This window comes from Scyliorhinus canicula, chromosome 2, assembly GCF_902713615.1.
Source record: "Scyliorhinus canicula chromosome 2, sScyCan1.1, whole genome shotgun sequence".
NCBI classification, from domain to species: domain Eukaryota; kingdom Metazoa; phylum Chordata; class Chondrichthyes; order Carcharhiniformes; family Scyliorhinidae; genus Scyliorhinus; species Scyliorhinus canicula.
In genome coordinates, this window is record NC_052147.1 from 210685172 (window position 1) to 210696040 (window position 10869).

Consider the following 10869-nt stretch of genomic DNA (forward strand, 5'->3'; position numbering starts at 1 on the left):
CGACTCACATGGGACGCTCTAATTGCCTCCAGCTTCAGTGACTAGGAGGACTGGCCAGTGGCACAGACATCCCAGCCTCCCCCCCCCCCCCCCCCCCCCCCCCACTCCGCAATTTCCGCACCCCTGGCCCCGTCGGTGGAGGATGCCGACAATCCACTCTGGGATGGGCTCTGATGCTCTGCATTGTTTTACGATGTCTGATTCTTGCCCAGAGTAGCACTTTCCTTCGTCCACCTGGGTGATCCCTGCATGCGAGCTGGCCATTCCATCACACGGTCCCATCTTATCCCTGGGGGGCACATATGGGCCGGTGTGGGACAAATGGAAGTGGGATGAGGGTGGGTCACTGCAGTGGTGAGTGCTGGCTGTGCTGTGGACCCTGGGCCAAGCCCACCATCAATGTCCTCCCAGCCTCCTGCGCCCCCTCTAGAGCCAGCCCAGACCACCCCATCGCTCACACCCTTCTGACAGAGCACTGAGGCAAGTTGTAACATTTTGTGCAGGTGTTTATTGCGAACATAAAAATACAGGATAGTGCTCTAGCCCCCATCGCTATCTTGTGTGCTGAATTCCTGCCATCCTAACTAGTGTTTACCTTTCTGGCTCTAATGCTATGCCAAGGTGGTGAATCAGAGGTGGAGGCGGCCTGCTGCGATACCCGCCCTGTGACCTGGGTCCCCTTTGGCGGCTCTCTTCTTGGGCGACCAGGCCTGGATGGGCCCAGCAGCTGCTTGGGTGACCCAGGTGGTCTGGTGCTGTCCAGTTCTGCCTGCTGCCTATGTGATGCACCACGGATAGGGAGGAGGAGGAGGGAGAGGGGGGGAGCCAAGAAGCTGCGATGTTCCGGCACCTCCCCTGCGGAGGTCACCGGCATGGGCCCCATCATCTCCACCTCCCTTGTACTACCCATTGGCCCCCCGAATTACTCAATGGGACGGGGTGAGAGCAGAGTTACCCCTGAGGCTCCCCCGCCACCTGGCGCTGCCAGTCCTGGAGGCCCACTCTCATCTCGACAAGGGTCTCCATGCTCGGGGCAATGGAGCACAGGAAGTAATCATAGAAGTTACAGTGCAGAAGGAGGCCATTCGGCCCATCGAGTCTGCACCGGCTCTTGGAAAGAACACCCTACCCAAGGTCAACACCTCCACCCTATCCTCATAACCCAGTAACCCCACCCAACACTAAGGGCAATTTTGGACACTAAGGGCAATTTATCATGGCCAATTCACCTAACCTGCACATCTTTGGACTGGGAGGAAACCGGAGCACCCGGAGGAAACCCACGCACACACGGGGAGGATGTGCAGACTCCGCACAGACAGTGACCCAAGCCGGAATCGAACCTGGGACCCTGGAGCTGTGAAGCGATTGTGCTATCCACAATGCTACCATGCTGCCCACTAGTGAACCGCCTCCGTCTGGGACTGCACCACATCACGCTGTACTATCACCTTCGGGGTATGTGCCACATCAGTCAGTGACTGCGCCATCTCCGTATTTGACTGGGCCACCCCCCCTCTGTGTCTGTGCCACATCAGCCAGCATCCAGGAAATGCCTCCGACACTTTCAGCCATGACCCACTCTGACTGAGCCTTGCCCTGTAGCGCAGCTGCAATGTCCAGGTGACTCTGGCACATGGCTGCCTCTGAAAGGGCAGCCCTGTCCTGGGCCTCGACACCGCCTGCACATGTTACCCCAGGCCTTGGACATCTTGGCCCATGGCCGAAACCTTAGCCCCAATGCCTCCATCATGGACGCCACCCGTGCGGTGTTGGCCTGGGTGGTACACATGGTTGGCACCACCTCCTGCTCCTGCACACAGATGGACTCCTCCACCTGCACCTTCAGGTGCTGGATGCTCGCCGAAAACCCTTCAAGAAGTCCCTGGCTCTGTGACTGCATCTCCACAATCGATGGGACTATCCATTCCAGAAGCCCGAAACCCGCCTGAACGGCAGCTAGTCCCTGGAGTCGGCCCCACCTGTGGTTGGGGTCGGGGGCTGGTGACATCACAAGGGTCCACGCTATCACCAGCAGACATACAAGACACGATGCATGATTGCATCAAGGGCTTTGTGGGAGTGAGGTTGGTGGGGTCAGTGGGGGGTTGGGAGCAGGGGTCAGATGGTGGAGAGGTTATGTGGTGATAGTGGAATGGGGATGTGGGGTTGGCGGTAAGGTGGTGTGGGTGTGGATGTGGGTGGACGGGTAGTGGTGGTGGGGCGGGGGGGTGACACACGTGACATGGGGAACCGCATCTCAGTGGCGTTCACTTCCTCGTCCGATGCCCTCTGCCTTGGCGACTATCCTTTCTTCCGGCCAACCGACCACGTCCAGTGTCCTCTGTTCCGCTGTGGTGAGGGGCCGCAGGTACATAGAGTACATAGAATATAGAACAGTACAGCACAGAACAGGCCCTTCGGCCCTCGATGTTGTGCCGAGCAATGATCACCCTACTCAAACCCACGTATCCACCCTATACCGTAACCCAACAACCCCCCCCCCTTAACCTGATTTTTTTTAGGACACTACGGGCAATTTAGCATGGCCAATCCACCTAACCCGCACATCTTTGGACTGTGGGAGGAAACCGGAGCACCCGGAGGAAACCCACGCACACACGGGGAGGACGTGCAGACTCCGCACAGACAGTGACCCAGCCGGGAATCGAACCTGGGACCCTGAAGCTATGAAGCATTTATGCTAACCACCATGCTACCGTGCTGCCCACGGTCTGGTGGTCCATTCTCTGTGATTGTGGGTGGCCTTCTGGGGGGTGGAGTTCATGCACAGTATTAAAAACCACTGAGTCATCGTGCCACCCACAGATTTGGGCACTAAGGGCAGTTTTTTTTCCACATGGCCAAGATGGCAACACTAACAGGACCTATAAAAAGGAGTTTTCGCGCTCTTTCTGTGTGTGTGTGTGGAGAACAGCTAGAGTGAAGACGGAGCACCTAGAGAAAACCCATGCAAACAAAGGAGAATGTGCAGACTCCGCACAGTCACCCAAGGACAGAATTGGATTCTGTGAGGCAGCAGTGCTAACAACTGTGCCACCGTGCAAAAATCAAAAATCAATCGTAAGCTAGTGGAGTTGGAATAAAACTGTTAGTAGCAAGTACTGGGGTGAATATTGCTTGAAAGTAACTTATTCTGTTTCCAATATACCAGAATTGTATTCCAAGTTGCAACAATTTAAGTAATCTAACTCCTTCATGAAATGCTGGCTCTCCACGTGGAATGTGAGGGGCCTGAACGGGCCGGTCAAGAGGTCCCGCGTGTTCTCGCATCTAAAGGGGTTGAAGTAGGACGTGGCTATGTTGCAGGAGACGCACTTAAAACTCGCTGACCAGACGAGGTTGAGGAGAGATGGGTGGGCCAGGTGTTCCACTCGGGGTTAGAATCAAGGACCAGAGGTGTGGCAATTTTGGTGAGTAAACGAGTGTCGTTTGAAGCAGGGAGCATCGTGGCGGACAATGGGGGTAGGTACATAATGGTGAGTGGCAGGTTACAGGGGGCCTGGGTGGTGTTGGTGAACGTGTATGCCCCAAACTGGGATGATGCGAGTTCATGAGGCGCATGCTGGGTAAGATCCCGGACCTGGAGTCAAGTAACTTGATTAAGGGGGGGGACTTTAATACTGTCTTGGACCCGGTGTTGGACTGGTCTAAGTCCAGGTCGGGAAAGAGGTCGGCAGCAGCCAGGGCCCTGTGGGAGTTTATGGATCAGATGGGGGGAGTGGACCTGTGGAGATTTGGGCGGTCTAGGGCGAAGGAGTTCTCCTTTTTCTCCCACGTCCATAAAGTCTACCTCTTTGTGCTGAGCAGGGCGTTGATCCCGAGGGTGAGGGGGCTGAGTATTCGGCCATTGCGGTCTCGGACCATGCCCCGCATTGGGTGGACCTGCGACTAGGGGCGGAGTGGGAGCAGCACCCTCTCTGGTGACTGGATGTGGGGCTGCTGGCGGATGAAGAGGTGTGTGGGTGGATAAGGAAGAGCATTCAAAGCCGTTTTCTTACTGGACCTCGACATATCCCTTCCCTGTACTTTCTCCTGGCCTTCACCGTCTTCGCTGCCCCTTGGACCGGACGTCAATTCCCGACAATGCCGTTCCCGAACGGGAGCCCTCCAATGCGCGGCTGCCTCCCGCCCGCCGTCACCGGAAGTCAGCCGTCACCGCTTTTTCAGTGGCCTTTGTGAGATCTTTTCACAGTTGTTCCCTCTGCTGCTAGAATTAAGCTTTCATAAAGGCCCTGAAGTCAGCTTGAGGCCTTTAAGCTCGCCCTTCTCCCGCCTGCATGCTGGAAGAGGCTTTTGTCTCTGCTGTAGCTTCAGCCAAATCTTTCACTGTTTCTGCGGGTCTGGTAACCAAGAAACATACCATTCCTGGGGGAAAGTACTCCTCCAACATTCACCCACGCCTTTTCATCAAAATTCCACCCCGTATTGCTTAAAATAGAGCTCTTTTCTGTAACCTTGGGCAGGAGCTGCCTTGTGTGTGACCACTTACTCCATGGTGCACACCGGAAGCCGTGTTGGAGGAGGTAGTTAAGGGGCTGGCAAGTATGCAGTCGGGCAAGGCCCCAGGTCTGGACGGCTTCCCTGTAGAATTTTATAAGAAGTTCTCGGAGCTACTGAGCCCACTCCTGCTCAGAACTTTTAACGAGGCAAAGAAGAGAGGAACCCTCCCCTCCGACGATGTCGCAGGCATTGATCTCGCTCATTTTGGAGAGGGAGAAGGATCCGCTTCAATGTGGGTCCTACAGGCCGATATCGCTCCTGAATGTAGATGCCAAAGTGCTGGCAAAAATTCTGGCCGCCAGAATAGAGGACTGTGTCCCGAGAGTGATTGAGGAGGACCAGACGGGTTTCGTTAAGGGCAGGCAACTGAACACAGATGCGAGGAGGCTCCTGAATATGATTATGATGCCCTCGGAGGGGGGGACGTGGAAGTAGTGGCTGCAATGGATGCGGAGATGGCCTTTGACAGGATGGAGTGGGAGTACCTGTGGGAGGTGTTAGGGTTGGAATCGGGGAGGGATTCATAGGGTGGGTCAAGCTACTGTATCAGGCCCCCGTAGCGAGCGTGTCCACGAACCGGCTGAGGTTGGAGTATTTCAGGTTGCACCGAGGGACGAGGCAGGGGTGTCCCCTGTCCCCGTTACTATTTGCCCTGGCAATTGAGCTGTTGGCCGTGGTGCTGAGGACTTCAAGGAACTGGAGGGGGCTGGTTGAGGGGGGGGGGAGGAACACCGGGTTTCCCTCTACTTGGATGACCTGCTGTTGTATATTTCGGATCCGCTAGAGTGGATGGGGGAGGTCATGCAGATACTGGGGGACTTTGGGAGCTTCTCGGGGTACAAGCTGAACGTGGGGAAAAGTGAGCTGTTTGTAATCCATACCAGAGGCCAGGAGGAGAGACTGGGGGAGCTCCCGTTCAAGATAGTGGAGAGGAGCTTTCGATATTTAGGTATACAGGTGGCTAGGTGCTGGGTTGCCCTACAGAGGCTCAAATTATCTCGGCTGGTAGAGCAGATGGAAGGAGACTTTAAAAGGTGGGACATGCTCCCGCTTTCCCTGGCGGGAAGAGTGCAGACTGTGAAGATGACGGTTCTTCCCAGATTCTTGTTCGTTTTTCAGTGCCTCCCCATTTTCATCCCCAAATCCTTTTTCAAGCGGGTAAACAGGATTGTCACAGCATTCATCTGGGCAAATAAAACCCTGTGAGTCAAGAGAGTATTCTTGGAGCGTAGCCGGGGGGGGGGGGGGGGGGGGGGGGGGGGGGGGCGGTTGGCACTGCCGAACCTCTGCAGCTACTATTGGGCGGCTAATGTAGCCATGATTAGGAAATGGGTAATGGAGGTGGGGTCGGAATGGGGGCAGCTAGAGGCGGCGTCATGCAAAGGCACCAGCCTAGGGGCACTGGTAACGGCACCACTGCCGTTCTCGCTGGCACGGTACACCACAAGCCTGGTGGTGTCAGCGGCACTGAGGGTCTGGGGTCAGTGGAGGATGCACAGGAAGGAGGAGGGGGCCTCAGTTTGGACCCTGATACGGAAAAACCATAGATCTGCTCCGGGCAGGATAGACTGGGGGTTCCAAGGCTGGTATAGGGCAGGCATTAGAAGGATGGGGGACCTGTTTATAGATGGGACTTTCTCCAGCGTGCAGGCGCTGGAGGAGAAGTACGGCCTCCCCCCGGGAAATGCTTTCAGATATCTCCAGGTTCGGGACTTTCTCAAGAAACAGGTGGGGACATTTCTGCTGTTACACCCGCGAAGGATATAGGACAAGATGGTGTCTGGCATCTGGGTAGGAGAGGGGAAGGTGTCAGACATATACCAGGAGCTGCAGGAGGCGGAGGAAGCCTCAGTGGAGGAGCTGAAGGGCAAGTGGGAGGAGAAGCTGGGCGAGGAGCTGGATGAGGGCCTGTGGGCTGATGCCCTGGACAGGGTGAATTCGTCTGCATCATGCGCCAGGCTCAGTTTGATTCAATTTAAGGTGGTGCACCGGGCTCACATGACGACGGCAAGAATGAGCAAGTATTTTGGGGTAGAGAACAGGTGCGCGAGGTGTGCAGGGAGTCCAACGAACCATGTCCATATGTTCTGGGCATGCCCGGTGCTTAAAGAATTCTGGCAGAGCTTTGCGAGGGCTATGTCCAGGATTTTGGACACGCGGGTGACGGCGAGTCAAATAATAGTGATATTTGGGGTGTCAGAGGATCCGGGAGTGCAGGAAGCGAAAGAGGCCGAGGTGTTTGCCTTTGCCTCCCTGGTAGCTCGGAGGCGGATCCTGTTAATGTGGAGGGAGTCGAAACCCCCGAGCGTGGAGACCTGGATTAGTGATATGGCTGGGTTCCTCAGCCTGGAGCAAATAAAGTTTGCTTTGAGAGGGTCCTTGATGGGGTTCTCCAGGCGGTGGCAACCTTTCCTTGACTTTCTAGGGGAACGGTAAAATGTCAGCAGCAGCAGACTGGGGGGGGGGGGGGGGGGGGGGGGACTTGTTGATATAATGTGTATTTTCGTTTTGTATAATGATAGCAGCCACCTCATTTTGTTAAATATTTTGCATTTATTGTTTTTCTTTTCGTTATGTAAAAATCCTGGTTGGAAAAAGCTTTAATAAAAATAATTTTAAAAAAAGAAATACTGGCTCTCGTAAGCAGGAGAAACAATGGTCTGAACCTTACTGCAATATATGCCACCAGGTGTATTTATATTCTTTGGCTTTGTTCTTTGCTGTTTAGCTTCTATATGCTTTTGTGAGTTGAACAACATTGAGCTAAGTGATTGAAGTATAGGGTTTCCCGGACTCAGAAATGATTGCCCGTGAAGATGGTTGTGTCCAGCTCTTCCCCAACCCTATCACACCAGCAAGAAAAAGCAGAAAATAAACCTTCATTGCACCACGTCTTTTCTATCATATGTAATTTACTGCATGTCCTGGCAATAGTGAGTAGTGACTGAGATGATCTATAATTATGAGCGGCATGGTAGCACAGTGGTTATCACTGTTGCTTCACAGCTCCAGGGTCCCAGGTTCGATTCCCGGCTTGGGTCACTGTCTGTCGGAGTCTGCACGTTCTCCCTGTGCCTGCGTGAGTTTCCTCTGGGTGCTCCGGTTTCCTCCCACAAGTCCTGAAGGATGTGGTTGTTAGGTAAATTGTACATTCTGAATTCTCCCTCTGTGTACCCGAACAGGTGCCAGAATGTGGTGACTAGGGGATTTTCACAGTAACATCATTGCAGTGTTAATGTAAGCCTACTTGTGACACTAATAAAGATTATTATTATATTTTTAGCTCTTTTGTGTGATGTAGCATTATTGTGGATCATTCAATATTGTTGTGGAGGTCATTTTATTATTATGTTGTAAAAGTCCATTTATTACACCCAGAAAGCTCTTTTTTTGCTTTGTCAGCCCACATCCTTTTCCCAGTTTGAAGTGCTTGCAAGGGATTAGGAAAGGGTAACAGTGCCCCATTATGGATGAAGGGTGTAATGGCAACCTACTTGTAATATAATTGTTCTGAAAATGGATTCAATCCATAATAAACTAAAAGGCAAATTTTGGTAAACTTACAGAATTGTTAGAACATTAGATATTTTTCAATATTTAAATCATTCAAAATTTAAGTTTTAACTAAATACTTTCAGACCTTAAAATGATGTGCAAATTCTGATTTCTGAATGGTTAATACATTTGTATACAATTCCTTTATTTGCTTCCTAGCTGGTTTCAAGGGCAATGATTCTGAAAACTAGATTAACTGTTGGAGGAATAGCTGTGAATGTTGGGGAGTGAGTGGAAAGAGCCAGAGAGAGAGAAACAGGAGGCAGGGACAAGGTAGAAAGGGATTGATCAACCAGAGACAGGGCTCTAGAGATTGGGGAAGAAGTCACAGAAATGGCTGACTGGGGAGATTGGGTGAAAGAGATGGGACTAGAAATTTAGAGGGATATTGATCATGGGGATTGGGACTCGCACAGGGGCAGAGTGATGAGTACGGCTGATGGTAAATGCCAGGGTATTCCAAATCCCAGAAGGGAAATTTGAAACACCAGCCCTCAACTGTGTTTTGCAATTTGATATATGAAGAAAGATTTGAAAGTCAGACAATGATGCCCCACAAGTTTTTGTGATGACTTTTGATCAAATAAGTGTTTATTAAACAATAAAACAAACAACAATAAAGTCAACTAGAAACACTTAACTAAATCAATGGCTATATACTGTATCCACATGCACCTTCTTTTCCCTAAATTCAGAGCTATTTCTCCCCAAACAACATTGTATAGGTTTCAAAAAATTAAAAGCAAAATCCAATAGTTACCAGACCAAGCAGTTATATCGTTTGGGATTGTGCCTGATGTAGGACAAAACAGCTAGTTGTTCAAGAAGAAACCCATGCAGACACAGGGAAAATGTGCGAACTCAACACAGACAGTCACCCAATGTCGGAATCGAACCCGGGTCCCTGGCACTGAGGCAGCAGTGCTAAGCACTGTGCTACCATGCCACCCAATATATTTAGTAATCTTCAAATGTATGTTTCAAAATCTCAAATATCTGGGCAGGGACCCAATTACAAATGTAATTTAATGAATTACACATTTTTGCCCAAGGAGCATATTTCATAATAATTTCACGATGTTTGAAGTTACCTGCCTTTTAGCTTCTGGTTTTAAATAACAATCATTAAGAGGCAACCCAACTGATAAACAGTCTGGCCAATCCCAAACTAGACATGTGCTTAATAAAGTCTATTGTTTCCATTAGTGCACAGTGTAGTGTAGTAGACATAGAAACCAAAGTGATTTGTGGCTATTCAACTGTTTTCTGTTATTTGTTGCGTTTAAGTCAGGTGTTGTGTTTCTTGTAGTGGTTGACTGCATGTTTCCATGGTGACATGAATCAATCGGTCTGGTTGCACTTGTGGTCCACATTGAGCAGTCTGCGACTTGAAAGCTTGCTGTTTATTATCAATGGTCACGTAGTCCTACAGGTAGATATTTGCCATAAGGCTTAAACTGCTTTAGCATATAAATTAAATAGTCCAAGAACATGATTCGACTGACGACAACAAGGCCGCCCTTTCACAAACCTTACCCAGGTCCTTGCTGGAAGTAAAGGTTTAGATTTGTCAAAATCGATACAATCTTCAACACCTCTGATTCAGTAAGTGTCGATCAATCTTGCATTTAAACTACTGTACAGAGTAGGGACAAGAGCCAGCACATCTTTAAATTAGAACTTGTTTAGTATATTCATATCACATTCAGTGTTCTAGAGTTGTATCTCCTTGGTCAAAATATTTTAAAAACTCAATTTTCACATGCTTCTATCAATAATTATCTGTAAAACAGATGTAGAATATTAAGTAAAGCAGTATTACTGCACATTTTATCAGCATTCAGATAACAATGAATTGACTAAAAGTACAATTTTACTTTTTATCCTGAGGCATGTGAGATAATGTATCTTGCATAGTAGAGTAGTATTAGTTAGACCAATGAACAATTCATAACAACCATTTCTAATGGTTAGAAACTAATGAACGATCAAAGAAATAGAAAAACAAAGAAAAGCTAGATGGACTACATTAATGCAGTGTGCATAGTGTTGCCCCTTAGTTCACACTTTCTAACTGTGAGCAACTTCTTCCATGTCTTTCTGAGCTTGGATAGCATTTTTAAAGTAGCGGTATGGAGCTTTCTGACGTAAGGTGTTGTCACATTTATGGGATTTATCAGACTATTAGTAGGTACAGCAATTGATTAGGACAGCAAATGGAATGTTGTCACTCATTGCAAGGGGAATGGAATATAAAATTAGGGATAATTTGCTTCAGTCGTACAGGATATTGGGGAGACCAAATCTAGATTATAGTGTACAGTTTGGTCTCCCTATTTAAGAAAGGATATAAATGCATTGTCAAAAACAGTTCAGAGAAGGTTCTCTCAACTGATACCTGGGATCTGAGAAAAGGTTGGACAGGCTGAGCCTATATCAATTGAAGTTTAGAAGACTGACAGGTGATCTAATTGAGTGGACTTGGCAGGGTGGATTCTGAAAGGTTTCCCTTGTGGGAGAGACTAGAGGAGGGTGAGGATGGCAGGACATGGGGCCCAGGCATGGGAGGACTCTCAACCTGTGCGCCAGGGCCGATGCACACAGGGCGCTCTGATCGCCTCCAGGTTCACTGACTGGGGGGGGGGGGGGGGAAGAAGGATGTCTAGAGGCATGTACACCGCAGCCCTCCCCCACCCCCCGCCCCTGAATCCCCAGCCTGCAACTCCCTCCGTTTTCCATTTTACATACCCTTTTTAAAATGTATTTTATTACAAATATGTATCAAAACAG